This window comes from Urocitellus parryii, chromosome 1 (assembly GCF_045843805.1).
Source record: "Urocitellus parryii isolate mUroPar1 chromosome 1, mUroPar1.hap1, whole genome shotgun sequence".
NCBI lineage: Eukaryota > Metazoa > Chordata > Mammalia > Rodentia > Sciuridae > Urocitellus > Urocitellus parryii.
The window spans coordinates 257,940,881-257,960,619 of NC_135531.1; the positions used below are offsets into that span (position 1 = coordinate 257,940,881).

Below are 19,739 nucleotides of genomic sequence, written 5' to 3' on the forward strand. Positions count from 1 at the left end.
AGGGTCACATATACACAAGCACACAGTTATAACATATAATTACCCACTTATTCATATACATGTATGCTTGCTTGAAAATTACAAAAATATAATCTTTTAAGTATTTTTTATTAATTTTTTTAGTTGGATACAATACCTTTATTCCATTCATTTATTTTTATGTGGTGCTGAGGATCGAACCCAGGGCCCCACACGTGCTAGGCAAGTGTTCTACTTCTGAGCCACAATCCTAGCCCGTCTTTTAAGCATTTAAGGAAAACATGAAATTTAAAGAAAAAATATCCAGTCATGGTGGCATGTTCCTGTAATCCTGGCAGTTTGGAAGGCTGAGTCAGGAGAATCGTGAGTTCAAAGCCAGCCTCAGCAATTTAGTGAGGCCCTAAGCAACTCTGTGAAACCCTGTCTCTAAATAAAATACAAAAAAAACACTGTGGGGAAGGTCAGTGCTGGAGATGTGGCTCAGTGGTTAAGTGCCTCTGGGTTCAATCCCTGGTTCAAAAAACAAAATAAAAGAAAGAAAAGATAAAGTATGATATTTGCTTCCGTATTTATTAAATATGCAAAGGCTCTATCTGAACAAGGGTCAATGCTGGTTTACCATTTTATTTTTGTTCTAAAATCAACCTACAAAGTTTAATTTTCTTGTAATGAAAACTGCTATGGTTTAGATATGAGGTTTCTTCCAAAAAAGTCATGTTAGGCAATGCAAGAATATTCAGAAGAGAAGTGATTTTAGATTATGAGAGCTGCAAACTCATCAGTGGGTTAATATATTTGATAGTTTTTTGTTGTTGTTGTTGCTGTTGTTGTTGTTATTGTTTGTTTTCTTTGTTTTTGTACTGGGGATTAAACCTAAGGACACTTTACCACTGAGCCACAATCCTACTCCATTTTATTTATTTATATTTTAAGACAGGATCTCACTAAATTGCTGAGGATCCTATTAAATTGCTGAGTCTTGCCTCAAACTTATAATCTTTCAGTCTCAGGCTTCCAAGTCACTGAGATTACAGGTTCCTGTGCTGATAGATTAATAATTTGAAAGGTCTACTGTACTTGGTGGTAGAGGTTTGTGTCCTGACTGGAGGAAGTAGATCACTGGGGGCATGCTCTGGGTGTTATATTTTGTCCCTGGCTCCCGGGATTGCTCTCTGTCTCTGCTTCCCATTTGCCTTGAGCTGAGCGGCTTTCTTCCACCAGGGGGTTCTGTTATGCATTTCTTCCTCACCTCAGTCTTAAGTAATGGAGTCTGTTGTCCATGGACTGAACCTGTAAAACCCTGAGCCCAAATAAAACTTTCCTCCTCTACGTTGTTCTTATCAGGTAACTTGATCTTAGCAAGAAAAAGCCAATGCAAAATCAATCTATCCTTAAAATATTTTTAAATGGCCCTAAATTATTGTTTATTTAAACTCTACGTGACAATCTTACATGTATATATCCCAAAATCAAGAAATATTGAGGATTAAAGGGGAAAAGAAACTGTATGCAAAGATTTCAGCAGTCAAACATTTCTTGCTAAAATAATTATGGAACTATTGCCAGGCACAGTGGCGCAAGCCTGTAATCCCAGGGGCTTCAGGAGCCTGAGACAGGAGGATCGTAGGTTTAAAGCCACCTCAGCAACAGCAAGGCACTTGGCAACTCAGTGAGACCCTGTCTCTAAACAAAATACAAAATAGGGCTGGGGATGTGGCTCAGTAGCTAAGTGCCCCTGAGTTCAATCTCCAGTACCAAAACAAAATAAATAAATATATATGTCAAATTATTATAGGGAATGGAGAATTCTACCATGTGTCTTCTTACCTACAGGATTTTTTTTTATGTTTACATAACTGTTAAACCTTTCCAACTTTTATAGACTCGCTTGTTGCTCCACATGGTATGTGAATGCTCACAGATTAAATGAGCAATACATGTAAAAGCACTTAATGTAGAACCTGGCCCAGTCGACATTTGTTGCTTTTAAATAAATACCTTTATTTTCAGTGCGTTTTTTTGGTTTTTGTTTTTGGTACTGGGGATTGAACCCCACAGGCACTCTTCCACTGAGCTCTATTCCTAGCCCTATTTATTTATTTATTTATTTGAGATAGGGTCTTACTAAATTGCTGAGACTGGCCTCAAAGTTGCAATCTTCCTGCCTCACTTTCCTAAGTCACTGTGATTACAGGTGTGTGCCACCATGCCAGGCTTACATTGCTCTTTAAAGAATCATAGAGAAGAACTGAGCCATCTTTATCTGTCTTTCCAAGTTTGCATTTTCTGCTTGGGCTTAAAGAAGAGTTAGTAGCTATCACAGTTTTAGTCTCAGTGCTTTATGGTTAGAGTAACATTTTCCTTGAGCATGTAATACAGTCCAGTCAGGGCCTAAAGGCTCTCAAAATACACAGATTTATTTAGATACCTCTATTGTATAAGAGCCGGACTTCAAAATGGGCCTCAGCTTTTAAATCAGTCTTTCTGGTCTTCCCTGCAGATTCAATGACTAAACCTGAGTGGTTTATGAGACAGAAAATAAGCCTAGTGCCCTCTAGTTAATTCTGTTTATTTCTAGGTACCACTTCAATAAGAAGTATTCTGTATGGGCTCTAGGTGGCTTTTCTAAGGAGAACTTACTAATACAAAAGGACTTTTAGGATTCTGAGTGTCAAAATAAGTTTAGTACTCAATAGAGAAAATTTAATAAGTTGTTGAATAATTTCTCTCCACCCTGTGCTGGATAGCATCAATACAGACTGAGCTAAAGGTCCCAGTCCTTTAAAATTTACTGGATATAATTAAACAAAGATTTATCAAGACAAATGTATTATCTCCAGAGAGAGTACAATTGCCTGCTGTTTGCTAGCTGAAAACAATTTAGAAATCTACTCTTCCTTGGATTTAGTACTTATGAAGCATCATTGAAGTTAAGCTAAAGGTGAGATAAAGCATGGACCAGTTCGTATTTTCAGTGCTTTAATCTCAGGCATCTGAGATAGTACCTATCAAGTTATAAATACTCAACATATGAGGACTATTAAGAACCATCATAAAATCCATCTAGTAGTAGTCTCACACTTAACTGATATAAAAAGTTGAATTGAAGGATTTCAATTTTATATTGAGTTATAGGATATAATCATTGCATGTGTATCAGGGATTAAATTATTAACTTTCTATTTTTTTCTATTTTTTTTAACAGAAAGAAGCCAGAACATATTATCAACCTTTTGAGGACACAACATAACAAACTTGACTATTTTACCACTTTCTTGAATAGGTAAGACCTTACTTTCTCTACTACAAATGAGTTACCCAAAACTGTGAAAAATAACCTTTGCTAACTTGTTTCTTAAAAAAAAAAAAAATTCTTTAAATAAACCAGGCACAATGGCACACCTTGGTAATCTTAGTGGGAGGCTGAGACAGAAGGACTCCAAGTTGGAGGCCAGCCTGGGCAATTGAGCAAGACTTTCAGCAACTTAAGGAGACCCTGTCTCAAAATTTTAAAAAAGGAAGGAGGAGAGGGAGGAGAGGCAGATGTAGATCAATGGTACAGTGTCCCTGGGTTCAATTCCTAGTATCATTTTTTAAAAAATCTTTAAGTAAATATCAATTCATTTTGGTAAGGGATAAATACATTTATTAATTCTATAGCTAACTGACTTAATCATTATGATAACGCTTCATAGAGTTTAAACTAATTCAGAATGAAAAGATCTCTGCTATGTTTCACTAGCCAATCACACCTCAGCACCTACTACACACCAAGCATGTTTCTACATACTTTCTTTACATAATTTAATTCATTTATTCCTTCCAACAGTCCTATGAGTTAGTTACAGGGATCATGCCCATTTTATGCATTAGGGGCATGCAGTTCTATCTGAATTTATGGAAGAAAAAACTAGAGAGCATTTGCTGAATGTGCAGTAAATGCATAGAATGCAAATTCTTATATTTGTACTTGTCACATAGACAATTATTTCACGAGTAAATAAAGGAACATTTAAGGTCATTTTACAAGCAGACACTTTATTTCCATCTTTCTTTAAACTCGAAATCCTTATGATAAATCCGAATAAAATTACAAAAATATTACAAATGAATGATTTCTCATGCCATGAAATATATTTTAATGTAATTTGTCTTTATTAGAAGCACTCAATATACAATCTTAAATTAGCTACAGAAATGTTCTTTGTTTTTATTTCTTTATTGCTTTTTATAAGAAAATTTTCAAAGCAACATATTAAAAATTGAATGACATATTAAAAATAAATACCTGCCATCTGAATTAAACAAATGCTAACTAAATAGCTAGAGCCTTGCTAAATTGCCCAGACTGGCCTTGAACTTGAGATCCTCTTATCTCAGCTTTCTGAGTCCCTAGGATTACAGGTGTGTGCTACCATGCCCAGCTCCTTACTTTCTTTTATCGTCCTTCCCTTCTTTCTAAGAAGTTTCACAGTGTTAAAGATACTGAGACTTTCTTAAGTGTTTTTATATTTCTGTGACTTGTGTATGAACCAACTTATTTATGTCCTAAGAGTGCCTATAAATGGCACCAAGCTGTAGATGTTCTTCTGCACCTTGCCTTCACCCCCATTGTATTTAGATCCACTCATATTGATACATGAAGGTCTGACTCGCTCATTCTTAGTATTACACAGTTGACTCATTTCAATATTTTAATCTTCTGATGCTCGGCATTATTATTTCTAAGTATTTTGTAGCATTTTAAAAATTAAATGCGGAAATAGTGTAAGTATGACTTGCAAAGCCTGTTTGGGGTTTATGTATGAGGAATCCAAAGTTTTTCATCTATGATATCATACCAGTCTTGCTTAGTTGTTGGTTTCTTTTTCCCCAAAATGGAAACATGTTTTGTTTTTTTTATTGACTTATAAGGATTTTACTAATCTAATGGGACCCATGATTTTCACTGTTTTGCCATAACATAATAATTGAAATCTGTTATTTCCCCAGAGATGAAATATTGACTATTACCATAATGTATATACTACCTTCAAAATTCTAAGATACTTAAAAGAAAAATACTTTGGGGGGCTCATGTGAATTGCTTTTATTCTCCTTAAAAACCATGGGAGAAGTTTAAAAAAAGTCTTTTTCAATTTTGTTTTCCTAACATAGCACTTAATTCTAAAATCTGTTGACACATAAGTGGAAATTTAATTTATTCTACCAGTATTTATTGAAATCCTTTCATGCACATTGGGAATGATGTTTAAAAAGCAAGGAAGACACAATATCTACCTAAAATGAGAAAGCAGGCTAATGGGAAACATAAAGGTTCATTCAGTGATACTGCAAATATAACCATTTAAGTAGATATTTTTATTTTGCAGTTATCTTAGCATTGTTACACATGATTATCTTTGATATCACCTAACCATGGCAGTTATATTAAACTGACTGGAGTAATAGGAGTGAAAATGCTTGGTACATAAAATCCTTTGCACTCAGTTGCTAATACTGCTAATTACCTTATTGTGCCAAATTCAGAATTGAATAATTGCAATATAATACATGTCATTCTAAATATGAAGGATGATCCATGTATCTAAAGTTTGAATCTTGGTAACTAATAAATTACCATTTTTTCTCATTAAAACTCCTTTTGAATATTGTAGTGCAGTGGTTAATGGCTCTGAAAAATGATTTTTCACCAGCTTCAACAACCTATTAGGAGCATATTATTTTAATCTCTTTAAGCCTCATAGTAAATCATTACTGTACCAAGCTCATACCTGTCAAGATCATGTTTCATCATCTCTACCTATATCATTCAAACCCATTGCCTCTCCCTTTTAATACCATAATAGTATCCCCTGCACTCAATCTTACTCTTCTGTAGTCTATTGTCCATATATAAGTCAGAGTGATCTTTTTAAAAAAAATCTTAATCAATTGATATGATATTTCTATTCAAAATTCACCAATGGCTACCTGTTGTAGAATAAAGCCCATATTCTACTGTGGCCAACAAGGTGCTATACAAACTGGCATATTCTACTTCCCTGGCATGTTCTACTTCTTAATATCATCTCTTCCTGCTGAACACAGGAACCACTTCATGTTCTGAACTGGGTCACCATCATCTCCAGCCATTATCCATCCTGGTGGATCCTCACTTGTTGAAGGAATGACTAAGTATGCAAGGGTTACTGCTCAGAGGTAGAGGTAGATGCTTTGCACAGACAGTACCCTTGATACCTGTCAGTGTTGACCTTCTAAGGATTCCCTTACTTTGTCTTAACGGAGCCCATCATCACTTCTGGAATGCCAAAGCACTCCATTGTTTTTGAGGCAGGACTTCATAGCATCATGAAAGGCTTTATACCTGAGCGTGTGGAGCACACCTGTAATCCCAGAAATTTGGAGGCTGAGTTAGGAGGATCAAAAGTTCAAAGCAAGCTTCAGCAACTTGGCAGACTGTCTGAAAATAAAACATAAAAAGGGCTGGGGATGTGGCTTGGTGGTTAAATGCCCCTGAGTTCAATCCAAGAAAGAATAAAAGAGAGAGAGAGAGAGAGAGAGAGAGAGAGAGAGAGAGAGAGAGAGAGAGAGAGAGAAGGAAGGAAGGGCTTTATATTGGTGATTTATAATCTTGAATTATAACTTACACTACAAAAAAAAATGAAAGAAAGAAATCCACATAGACAAATTAGAAAGAAAGTAGATATAAGGACATGAAAAAAAATCATTTGAAGAGCAGAAAATATGAAAGTATTTATTATATCTTGCAGCCTTGTAACTCACTAATAATACTAAGATTTGCCACAACCCAACATTGTGTAGATTTTACTTTATCTTCAGAATAGATTTATTTCCATCATTTGTAGATGATTGAAGTTTATCCTTTAAAACAATTACTTTGTAAAATAGGGTAGCTTTTGTCTGTTTTGTTTTGTTTTCAATATTCTTAGGAGCAGCACTTGATGACTGTTTATATTGTTGAGAACACTTGGCAAGGGAGAAAAACAAGCAGTACGACCACAATACCCACAATATCAGCCAAGAAAAAAGAGAATGAAAGCCTGGTATTTTCATCACCCCTCTGACTCATGAGTACCTTGACTCATACTGATGAACACCTCATCAGCACTGAGCTCTGGTCCGTGGCAGATTAAGCATTCTAAAGCATGCTACAGGCAGATTAATCATTCTGAAATTCAGTTCTACTGGTAAATTAGGATATCAGATGTGCTCTTGTGAAAACCTCTTCTCTGTGTACTATTAGCTGGCCAGGCGGTCTACCCAGGCCCCAAACTATTCTGCTGTTGTGATCAAGAACCTATTGCAGGTGAAGTTTTAAAGGGGGATCTCTCCTGGCTAAATAGAGACCTCAAAAGGGAGAAATGCCCACATGTGCTGACAGGAGTTAAAATAACAATAACAGCCCTCCTACTTAACAGGCTGAGTCATAAGCACATTCTATTGATTTTTCAGCAATTCTGAGCAGATTGTTTGGGCTGGAATTCTGTAGGCAGAGGTGGCACCACCTGCTGCCAAAGGTTCTAACTCTTATTAGGAGGTTATTGCTATTAAAATCTTGTCTTTAAACAGTTTGGCCAAATAGAAGTAGGAAAGGAAAACATTTTATGCTGACAAGCACTTTTTCTAATGCTTTGAATTTAAAAGAAAAAAAAAGAAAGGAAGGGAAAAAATGATGGTCTACACATCATTATTATGTAATTCATTTTTTTGTTAGCTGTATTAGTTATTTAAAAAGGGAAGCTTTGGTACAAGATTGTACAAATTGTACAAGATTTTTGTGCAATATTGTTCAAAACCCTACTAGTCAAATCTTGCTAGATGTTTTTATTCAGAAAGAAATTTGGAAGTCAATAGCAGCAGCTTTGTCTCAGTCAATTTGGAGAAAGGGTCAAAATTAATAGAAATCTACTTTTTGCTCAAACAAAAGAGGGAAGACTATTATATGCTTCCTAAAGTAACTTTCAGTAGAACATTTTTGTTACTATAGCAAAATAGTAGAAGAAGAAGCTGAGAAACTTGATAAGGAAATGAGGTTTATATTGTTTTGTGTTTATTTACATAAAAAACTGAATTTCCCTATCATTGTTGTCACAAGCAGGACTTGCCAATTTGCTTACCCACCAGGGCCAGTTTTATAAGTATTTTTATATCAATTTTTAGTTATCTGAACTTTTTGAGAAATAGGTTATGACCTTTGAAATAGCCAGTTTTTATATATCTATATCTATCTATCTATCTATATTTTATAAATATATATATATTTGCCAGTATCCTACACCTTTGAGTAAACTAACACCCTCAACAGCCATTTAAAACATCACAATACAGCTTATTTGCTTCCTTACTCTGAGCTTCCACAAAGTGCTCTTTCATTGACAATTGCCATGTCCCCTGATGATTCATAGACATAGACATATATATCTTACCATTACCAGGTCATGAAAGCCCAACCACCAGGCTGATTCAGAGTCTTTTCTGTACCTTGGTTTGTGTTCTGAAACTGTTTGAGGCCATCTAGAATTCCATGAAAGTCTTGTTTACTCTTTCCTTGCCCCATAGGACAGAAGTTAGCACTTTCCAATATTAAAGGAGTCACAAGCAAAGAGAATAGATAAAGAGCAAAGTGACCATCCTAGACACATTTGGAAACAGAAGCAGCAGCTTGAGGAGCACTTCAGGTGCAAAAGTTGGATTCCATCTTTAGCCCAATGCATGTTCCTATGAAAATAAAGCCTATTGTGAGGTATATTCCTGTCCCTGAAATAGGCAGATTAGAGGGAGGTGGGCAAGTGTGTCTGTGTGTGTGTCTACGTGCATGCCTGGAACCGACTCAGCATTTCTTTTTGTTTTTGGTACCGGGCATTGAACCCAGGGGCACCTAACCATTGAGCCACATCTCCAGCCCTTTTTAATTTTTTTTTCTATTGTGAGACAGGGTCTCACTAAGATGCTTAGGGTCTCACTAATTTGCTAAAGCTGGCTTTGAACTTGGGATCCTCCTGTCTCAGCCTCCCTTGTTGCTGGGATTACAGGTGTGTCCCACTGTGCCTGGCCCAACTCATCATTTCAATACAGAGAATTCCAGAGATAGAGTTTCTACAAAATTTAGCACAAATGAGATCACAAGTTGAGGGTCCCATCTCCACACACAGTCCTATGGTGATTGAAACCTGTTTTCACTGGGTGAGAGTATGATATGAGGAATTTTGCAAATAGAACATCTAGCTACTGTCTTGTGGCCCTGACTCCATCCTAGGGAAGCAAGTGGCCAATTTCTCTGCAGCACTGTGATTGACTTGACGGCTTTAGCGCCTCAGGCTTCTACTACTGACAAAGAATAAATGCGCCCCAAATAAACCAAGAAGTGTTTTTTTCAAGGGTCATGATCTACCTCAGCATAATACCTGCTTAGCACAGAGTCTCACTGAAATATATGCTTTTCCTTGAATTCATCACCTTTTCATAAGAGATAAAAGAATATGTGGAGAAGCAGACAGTGATCTTTTCACCTAGTCATGAAGAGGCATTTGGATTTCTACCCTGTTCACATTTCAGCCTCAGTTCTACAAAGCATGTAAAATCAAACGGGAATTGTATAGAGGCAGGAAATTGTAACATGGGCTGAAAGAAAGAGCAAGGTTCTGTTGCTTATGGGTTTTGTAGAGTAGGAAAATTATTTGAGCCAGGAGGGAAAAAAAAAAAAAAAGGAATAAAAGCATGGAGGACTTGCAAAGCCAAAATGAGGAGTTTGTACTTTTTGTTAAACAGGTTGTTTGTAGGCAACCAGGTTTCTGAACAAGCAAACTATATGATCAGATTTCATTTATGAAGCTGGATTACCCTGGCAAAGGTATGCAGAATAGATTAGGTAGTCAATTCTGAAGCAAAAGAAAATTGGAAAGTGACATCACTGACATGGATTTACATCTTCAAAATGTGGTGATGAGTAGAAATTTAGTGGAAAAGAAATTTGGAGCAAAGGGTAATGGTCAGGACTGGAATTATAGACTCAGGAATCATGTACATATTTAGTATGTGAAATGTTAGAAATAAAGGGTCCATGGGAAGAAGATAATGGTAAAACTAGCAAAAGCCTTGGGGACCTTCACAGTCACTTTGTAAGAGAGCAAAGAAACAGAAAAATCAAGGTATAGAAGGAGGAGCCATACCTACCTTGATCCAAGGATGTTATTACAGAGAAGGACCTGGTAAGTCAAGAAGGATAAAGAGAAAATAAGTAGGGATTGGGGTTGCAGCTCAGTGGTAGAGTGCTTACTTAGCACCTGTGAAGTCCTGGGGTTGATTCTCAGCACCACATAAAGATAAATAAATAAAATAAAGGTATTGTATCCATCTACAACTACTATTTTTTTTTTTTTTGGTACTGGGGATTGAACTCAGGAGCACTTGACCATTGAGCCATATCCCCAGCCCTATTTTGTATTTTATTTAGAGACAGGATCTCACTGAATTGCTTAGTGCCTTGCTGTTGCCGAGGCTGGCTTTGAATTTGCGATCCTCCTGCCTCAGCCTCCCGAGCCACCAGGATTAGAGGCGTGCACCACTGCATCCAGAAAAAAAAAAAAAATATATATATATATATACACACACACACACATATACATATATATGTGTGTATATATAAGTGTGTGTGTGTATATATATACATGTGTATATGTATATATATTAATTTAAGTAAAAGAAAGAACGAGTACGTGCTACTTCCTTGCCTAATAAATGATTAGTTTATCAGTACATCAGTTAGTACTTTAGTAATAACTACAAAGTCTCTATCTTCAGCTCCACCTCTTCGACAACCAAGTGCCACTTTTCTTATTTTCCCTGGACCAACTCATCCAGATGTACCTCAGTCAACCTAACAAATTCGACATGTTTCAAACAGAATTGATCGCTTTCCCTCTGTGCTCTTCCGGTAACAGAGGTTTACTTGATGCTTTGACTGTATCATTGTCACTTTGAAACTTACATGTTTTTTTTTTCTTTTTCCCAACCTTATCCTCCCTGATCTTCTCCTCTCTGATCTTCTTTTCCCTGAGCTTCTTCTTCCTGATCTCTCCCCAGTCTCATTTTTTTTTTCTGAATCACCTCCTTAAATATCCCCTGTTCCTGCTGATGGGCAGAATCACAGCCTTTGGGACAGGAGTCCCCTGTGTTTCTCCTTTTCTACCAAAGCAGTAAGCTGGATTGGCATCCGAACAAGGACCAAGCTTTCAGCAAGATTTCTGGTTGCCAAACTCTCATGTATTTCCATTGTTGTCTATCAAGATATCCAAGTAAAATCGAAGGATCTGTTTTTTAATCTTTTCTTTCATTCCTCAATTTGGCCAGGCACTGAGTTCTGAAGTGTCAAAAGGCTGAGCCATCGTCTCTCATTCCTACTTCCTTAGCCCAGACCTCCAGTACATTTGCTTCAACTTTATTTTGGCCTTGATAGTTTATCTTTTCCTGATTTTTTAAAATAAGCAGATGCTCCTCTCTGCTGTTACTATATAATTCTTTTTGTTTTATTCTTTTTTCATTTTTTAAAATTTGTTCTAATTAGTTATACATGACAGTATAATGCATTTTGACACATTATACACAAATGGAGCACAACTTCTCAGTAGTATAATCATGTATACAGGGTAATAATGTCTGTCTCATTATATCATTCTTCCCATCCCCACCACCATGCATCTCCTCACTGCCCTCTGCACAATCCAAAGTTCCTTCATCCTCCCCCCACCCACCAGGAATCAGCATCCTCTTATCAGAGAAAACATTCGGCCTTTGATTTCTGGGGATTGGCTTATTTCATTTAGCATGATATTCTTGAGTTCCATCCATTTACCTGAAAATGCCATAATTTCATTCTTTAAGGCTGAGTAACATTCCATTGTGTATATGTACCACAGTTGCTTTACTCATTCATCTATTGAAGGGCACCTAGGTTGGTTCCATAGTTTACCTATTGTGAATTGATGTGGCTGTATCACTGTAATATGCTGATTTTAAGTCCTTTAGTTATGAACCAAGGAGTGGGATAGCTGGGTCAAATGGTGGTTCCATTCCAAGTTTTCTGAGGAATCTCCATACTGCTTTCCAGAGTGGTTGCACCAATTTGCAGTCCCACCAGCAATGTATGAGTTTGTCCCCACATCCTCTCTAACACCTATTGTTTGTATTCTTGATAGCTGCCATTCTGACTGGCATAAGATGAAATCTTAGAGCAATTTTGATTTGTATTTCCCTAATTACCAGAGATGTTGAACATTTTTTTCATACATTTGTTGATTGAATGTATATCTTCTTCGGAGAAGTGTCTGTTCAGCTCCTTAGCCCATTTATTGATTGGGTTATTTGGTTTTTTGGTGTGAAGTTTTTGATTAGTGTTCTACCTGAGGCACACGTGGTAAACATTTTCTCCCATTCTGTAGGCTCTCTCTTCATGTTCTTGATTGTGTCATTTGCTGAAAAGTTTTTTAGTTTGAATCCATACCATTTATTGATTCTATTCTATTCTATATCTATCTTAATTGATTTTATTTCTTGCTCTATAGGAGTCTTATTAAGGAAATCGGGGCCTAATCTGACATGATGAAGATTTGGGCCTACTTTTTCTTCTAGTAGGCACAGGGTCTCTGGTCTAATCCTTAGGTCCTTGATCCACTTTGAGTTGAGTTTTGTGCATGGTGAGAGATAGGGGTTTAATTTCATTTTGCTGCATATGGATTTCCAGTTTTCCTAGCACCATTGGTTGAAGAGGCTATCTTTTTTCAATGTATGTTTTTGGCACCTTTGTCTAGTATGAGATAACCATATTTATGTGGGTTTTCTCTGGGCCTTCTATTTTGTACCATTGGTCTATATGGGTATTTTGGTGCCAACACCATGCCATTTTTGTTACTATTGCTCTGTAGTATAGTTTAAGGTCCGGTATTGTGATGCCTCTTGCTTCACTGTTCTTGCTAAAGATTGCTTTAGCTATTCTAGGTCTCTTATTTTTTCAAATGAATTTCATGATTGCTTTTTCTACTTCTATAAAGAATGTCATTGGGATTTTAATAGGAATTGTATTAAATCTACATAACACTTTTGGTAGTATAGCCATTTTGTCAGTATATAATTCTGAGCATATCATATTGTAGCACAGTGAGACCTGCCTACAGGGCCAAAGGAGCTGCAGAAGTTCTCAGCCACCAAGTTCTTGTAATCTTGAAGGAAGAATTTCATTAGAGTTGCATGCAGTAGCAGGCAGAAATTTATTCAAAAGATGGAGAATTCTGAGGTTCTAGGAAGGCTTACAAGGTCACCTGGGGGTGGAAGTCAACATGGTCCTTATATAGGGGAGGTTTTGAAAGGATTTTGGGCTTTGAGAGAGACTAAATTTGGAAGCCTCCCCACTCTGAAATTGGAAGGTATAAGTAGATGCTGGCCCAGGGAGTTTTGCTTCCTTTGACTTTGACTTTGACTTTGAGGAAGGAGTTAAAACCTGTGAAATTCCTGGAAGTGAAGCCTGTTCAAAGCCTGCCTTTTGTCCTCTGTCAGCCCTTCCCCCTTTTAAATGCTCTCTTCCTCTAGGGCATTTGGAGAGGGAAACCTTTGAAACAATGAAGTTATTTTCCTTCTTTCCCCAAAGATGCCTTGGAATAAAATCCACTTTCCTACCAATTTTGTTTTGAAAATCTCTGGAGCAGAGACTGCTATGGCTTAGCGTCCTTCCTCCCAAGCTGGTGTTCGAGTTGCCTGGTAAAGGGTTTTGTTCTGGCCTGCTTTGATAAAGTTCTCTATTATCTTCAGTTCTGTGACCTATGGACTCCCTGCAAGTTGCTGCCCTTTACGGTCCTTCCCTACCCACCTGTTCATGGCTGACTGACCTAACAAGATCATTTCTCTTTCCTACTTAAAAATTTCCTATAGTATAAAACTCCAGATTCATTCAAGACCCTTCAAGACAGGGCACAAAGCAGTAGCTGTCCCTGAACTATCTGCACTCCCTCCACCCATTCCATTGCCTTTCCCTCATTCTAACTGGCAGATTCCTGTTGCTTGTTTCTCCTAGATGACATGTCTTTCTCCTATCCCCACTGCCTCTGTTAATTCGGCTGCTCTTGCCTAAATATCCATGTCCCCCTGTCTACCTTTTAAAGACCTATGCCTGTTCCATTCAAATGTTTCTGTGAAGGCTTTTTCTTCATACTAAAAAATTGTATTAATTTTGTCTTTGGGTGATAAGAGGCAGCTGTAATCGTAATCTTTTTTTTTTTTTTAAACCAGGGATATTGAACCCAAGGGTGCTTAACCACCGAGACACATCTCTAGCTCTTTTTATTTTATATTTTGAGAGAGGGTCTCTCTAAGTGGCTTAGGGCCTTGTTCAGTTGCCAAGGCTGGCTTTGAACTTGTGATCTTCCCACCTAAGCCTCCTGCCTCAGCCTCCCGAATGGCTGGGATTACAGGCAGGTGTCACTGCACCCAGCAACCATAGCCTTTTAAATGTATCTAGACAATGAAACATTTAGACAACTGAAAAATTATCATGGGGTGTTATTATTTCCATCTCTGTCCTTCTTCCCAGTTTTGCAAAGTCCTCAAAAGTCCTTTTCCATTTTTGTGCCTACAGAACCACACATATCATTAGATTTGAAACAAAATAATATTTAACAAACTGCTACTAGTAATTGTTACTGAGTCACTAAGGATCAAAAGAGTGAGTAGATAATCCATAAATGAGGAAGTAAAGAGGTGAAAAAAAAAAAGTTGAGCTGTAGCCCTGAGAGAACACATTCATAAAATGAGTTTTAAGGTGGTGGCTATCCTTGTCTTGTCATTTCTTATGTGTGTGTGTGTATGTGGTTGTTTATTTGTTATTTATTTGGGGTAGGAAAAAAGAGTATGTCCCTAGTGGGAAAGTAAGAGAAGGAAGGATGTGCTGGTACTGTGAGACATGGGGGAGATTTTTAATGAAACAAAGTTTTGGAAGAGGGAAAAGCTGTATTAAAGAACAGATGAGGTGAAACACGCTGAGGCTATCTATTCCTTTAAGGAAAAGTAACCACAATGAGGGCAGATAAAGAGAGCCTGGGGAAACAGGAAGTTGACCACCTGTAAGGCTTTTATTTTCTACACCTCAGGAAAGTGTCCTGAGATCCTTTGAAAGTGATTGCAAATTCAATTCCCACCTTGGCCAGCCAAGGGTTCTGCCCTAGGCTGGACCATCTTTGCTCCAGCCACACTGGAAAAGCAGAGGGGCATAAAGAGAGGACATTAGTGTTTTCAAAAGCTCAGTTCTTGTCCTTTATCTAATCCAACGATGAAGACAAAGTGTTGAGGAAAAGAAAAAAGAAGCTTTATTGCTTTGCTAGCAAAGGAGAAACCCAGGGGACTCCTGTCCCAGGTGTGATTCTTCCCATCAGGGGAACAGGGTTTTTTGTTGTTGTTGTTGTTGTTGTTGTTGTTTTTAAGAGAGAGAGAGAATTTTTTTTAATACTTATTTTTTTTAGTTTTCGGCGGACACACATCTTTGTTTGTGGTGCTGAGGATCCAACCTGCGCCACACGCATGACAGGCGATACCGCTTGAGCCACATCCCCAGCCCAAATAGGGGATTCTTAAAGAGGTGATTCCAAGGCTACATTCCAGGTGTTGTCTATCTGGAGTTGAAATTCACTTGTTAATCTGGGAGATAGTTGTTTCTTAGATCTTCTGGTGCCAACCCTGAAATCTGAATTGCTTGTTTCTTTGGTGAGTCAGTGCTCCAGGACAGATAACTCTGCCTGGTGGGGAAGGAAGGTAATCCTATTTCCCCTGAGGTTAGGAAGGTACCGATTAGGGTAGGTTGAGATTAGGGAGGGGGAGAGAGAGAGGAAAATACGTCCTTTTAAAAAGAAGTTGCAGTGGCAGGGCAGCAAGGGTTGTAGTCAGAGCATAAAGTGGACCACTGTTGCATCAGGAAAAGCGGCAGGAAATGGTCTTTCCTCCAGTTCACCGTCTCCCACTCCTACACCCACGGGCTGCTCTAGTTGCTGTCAGGATATGCTGTGCAGGAAATAAATCAGGGACAGTTACTTTAATGTGTTTCGTTTAATCCTGTTACTTCTATTAGTCTCATCATTTTTTTTTTTTTTTAAGAAATCTCATTAGACTTTTCCTCAAACCAAGTATGTTAGCTAGGATTAGCTAATTGCTGTAACAAATAGATCTAGAAATGTGTCATAGCCTTGCTTTCTGCTAGCTCCACAGTACCTCTGGGTGTTTGGTGCCTGCTGGGTGCTTGGGTTGGAAGGTTGTTTGTCTTTCTCATAATCCACCAGGGATCCAAGCTTCTCCATCAGAGACTTTGTTCCATCATTGTCTGCATCCTGCTGGTGGAAGGGCAGAGATGAAGGAGAGGCCTATGGAATTGTATAGGAGCCCAACCTGGAAGTGTAGTGTACCTCATTGCTTCCATTCACATACTGTTTGGCCAAACTCAGTCATGTGACCACACCTAATTGCTAGGAAATGTATTTTGCCTAAGTATTTAGGAAAAAGAAAAGGAAAAAAAAATGGGTAAATAGCTAGTACTATTGGTTATAATGGGGAAGTCTATCTACAAAATAATACATTTGACTGTTTGGATCAAATAGTTTAAGCAGTGGCAAAAATAGGTCTCAGTCATATGACAGAGATAAAATTTTGAATTATAATTTTAGTGACATGTTAAAATAGTAAATGTATTAGACATACCATTTTGTCAAAGTTAATTTGCTGCCACAAGCGACTGAGTCAGGGTCACTCCGGGTGAATTGGGCTGTCTACTAAATAACCACACAGAGACAGGGAATACCATTTTGGGGGTTCAGTGTTGGCTCCTTGACCACACAGCTCCTACAAGGGAAGCCAGAGAGGTAGGCAAAAGAGAGAGAGCACACCTGAAACCCTCCTATTTACTGGGGGAAAGACATTTGAGAAAGTTCCACCCAAATAAGGCAAGGGATTGGGTTTCAGGGGGTTGCTTGGTGATGTCTTGGGGTCAGCAGATTGACTGACATCTTGGAAAGTCACACCCATCGCAGGTGCTGTGTGGGATCATAGGCAGAGTGAGAGGAAAGGACACATCCGACACAGAGCCCAGTCAGAGCAGCACCATCAGTCCAGTCCCTTCCTGTGCTCAAATGCGCATAACTCACACACACAGCCCATGGCTGGCTCGCCACAGTAATTCTTATAGTAGTACACAAATAAAATATTTTTTAATATATATCTTATAGAAACAGTTATTGTGTCCAAATTGATGGCAGCATGTCCGAGGCCTGTTCTTGGTTTTCTTCAGTAAGTTTTGTTAAAGGAATTAATAGATTAATAGATTTAAAAAGACTTGCGATGGAATAAAATAAATATTTGTATTTTAATAAGTGCCTAAAATTCATATTTTCAAAAAAGTTGAATTGGGACAGTGAAATAAAAATATAAAAATGCTTTTTGAGCTGAAGAAAGATGTGCCCTTTTTTTTTTTTTGGATACTGGGGATAGAACCCAGGGTTGCTTTAGCACTTAGCTACATCCACAACCCTTGTTATTTTTTATTTTGAGACAAAGTCTGGCTAAGTTGTTGAGGGCCTCACCGAATTCCCGAGGCTGGCCTTGAACTCATGATGCTTATGCCTCAGCCTCCGGAGTTACTGGGATTACAGGTATGCACCACCAGGCCAACTACATGTGCCTTTTTATGATGAAATAAAGGTAGAATATTGAGAAACAAAAACACCACAGTATTTGGTACTTTTACAAAATTATTTAAATAATTTTGATGTTTTAATGAATTCACAAGTAGTCCTGTGTAAGCTTCACATCATATTTCCATTTGCTCTGTCGATATTTAGATGATGATAAACATCCGCATTCACGTGGAGGGGAGCTATGCATCTGCTTATTTTACATGAATGGAATATTGTATCAGTGTTCTATAAAAGACTTTCTTTCTTTTTTTTTCAAATACACATAAATTTTATTTAATTATTTGAAATGTTTTAAAAATAATATTTTAAGAATTGAGTCTTTTTTTAATTTATTTATTTTTTATTGTTGGTTGTTCAAAACATTACATAGTTCTTGATATATCATATTTCACACTTTGATTCAAGTGGGTTATGAACTCCCATTTTTACCCCGTATACAGATTGCAGAATCACATCAGTTACACTTCCATTGATTTACATATTGACATACTAGTGTCTGTTGTATTCTACTGCCTTTCCTATCCTCTACTATCCCCCCTCCCCTCCCCTCCCCTCCCCTCTCTCTACCCCCTCTACTGTAATTCATTCCTCCCCCTTGTATTATTTTTCCCTTTCCCCTCACTTCCTCTTGTATGTAATTTTGTATAACCCTGAGGGTCTCCTTCCATTTCCACGCAATTTCCCTTCTCTCTCCCTTTCCCTCAGCTAAATATTCCACGAAATCAGCCTGTTTGCTAAACAACTTGTTGCCAAGTTCCAGTCTCCTGTGACCACGGAGTGTTAGGGTTCTTGTGAAAATACTGCCTCACAGTCACTTTATGACCACTGGTTTTTCTCTTGAAAGAAAAAAAAAATTCTTTTTCCTTTTGAAAGTTGTTGGCAATTTAATTACATTATCCTGGTGGCAGAGAGCATTTAAAATTAAGAAAACTGGCCTTTTCTATACTTATATGAGGAAAGACGTATCGATGCTTCATTCTGTGTGAGAAGAATGGGAAGTGACAAGTGGAAACACGGCAGCTGAACTTGGGGACTGATTCCTTCTGAATGCATCTGTCAGATCTTTCTCCCACAGTGCCATGATTTACTTAAACCTGATCATTTCTTGTGATTTTTTTTTCTTTTTACTCTTTTCTACCCACCTGCACTGTTTTTTAATGAATGTTGAGGATTCCAGTCGTACCATGTGCTCGGTAATTACTCCAGCAGGCAGTTTCATTCAGAGACAGTTGTAGTCTCTGAAAGAGAGATTTAGAATTCACGAAAGCAAATACTTCAGTGAGGGGGTGCCAAAGCTTGAGTCATTTAAATCCATTGTGAGCAGAACTCTAGGAAAGATCCAGTAGTAATCAATTCCTGAATGAAGAGCAAAGGGCCAAAACAGTCAAAAAGACCTTTTTCTACAACAGACGGCTATGGTGCCTTGGAAAGCAGCACGTAAGCCTTCTTGGTTTCTGCCTGTGGATTCCTTTTTGGCATATGCTTACAATTAGTGTTAGTCTTGTTTTGGAAAGCTAAGAATTTTAAAGGAGACTTTGTTTTAAAAGCAAGTGGAACTGAAAAAATATAGTAATATCATTGTGTTAGCTTTTCATCACTGTGACCCAAATATCCACCAAGAACAACTTAGAGGAGGAAAGGTTTATTTGAGCTCTCACTATTTCTGAGGTTCAGTTCATAGTCAGCCAACTCCATTTCTGCCTTGATGCTCACTTGAGTCTAGAGCAATTGAGTTGGACCTCCATGGACTAAATCTCTGAAACCATGAGCCAAGATAAAATTACCCTCCTCTAAATTGTTCTTGTCAGGTATTTTGGTCACAAATGACACAAAGCTGTCTAATGCATATTCCAAATCCTTTTTTATATGCTCTTGGTCAAGTGCCATTTGCCTGATTTGCAGAAGATGGGTCTGTTTTTATATTGAACTGTTTTTGCCTACAGGCCCACCATAAAGTATTGTCACATCTATATCTCTATTACATTGAGGCTTTTACATATAAGATTGGGATATTTG

General features: G+C 37.7%; 1 protein-coding gene across 1 annotated transcript in view; it reads left to right on the forward strand.

Moving 5' to 3' along the window:
* Map2 (microtubule associated protein 2) overlaps positions 1-19,739 on the forward strand; it is a 274,232-nt gene that overhangs the window by 171,142 nt on the left and 83,351 nt on the right. The window contains exon 4 of the mRNA XM_077799339.1: positions 3,185-3,262. The gene's annotated coding sequence lies outside the window, so the exon portion shown is untranslated. The remainder of the gene's footprint in view (positions 1-3,184; positions 3,263-19,739) is intronic.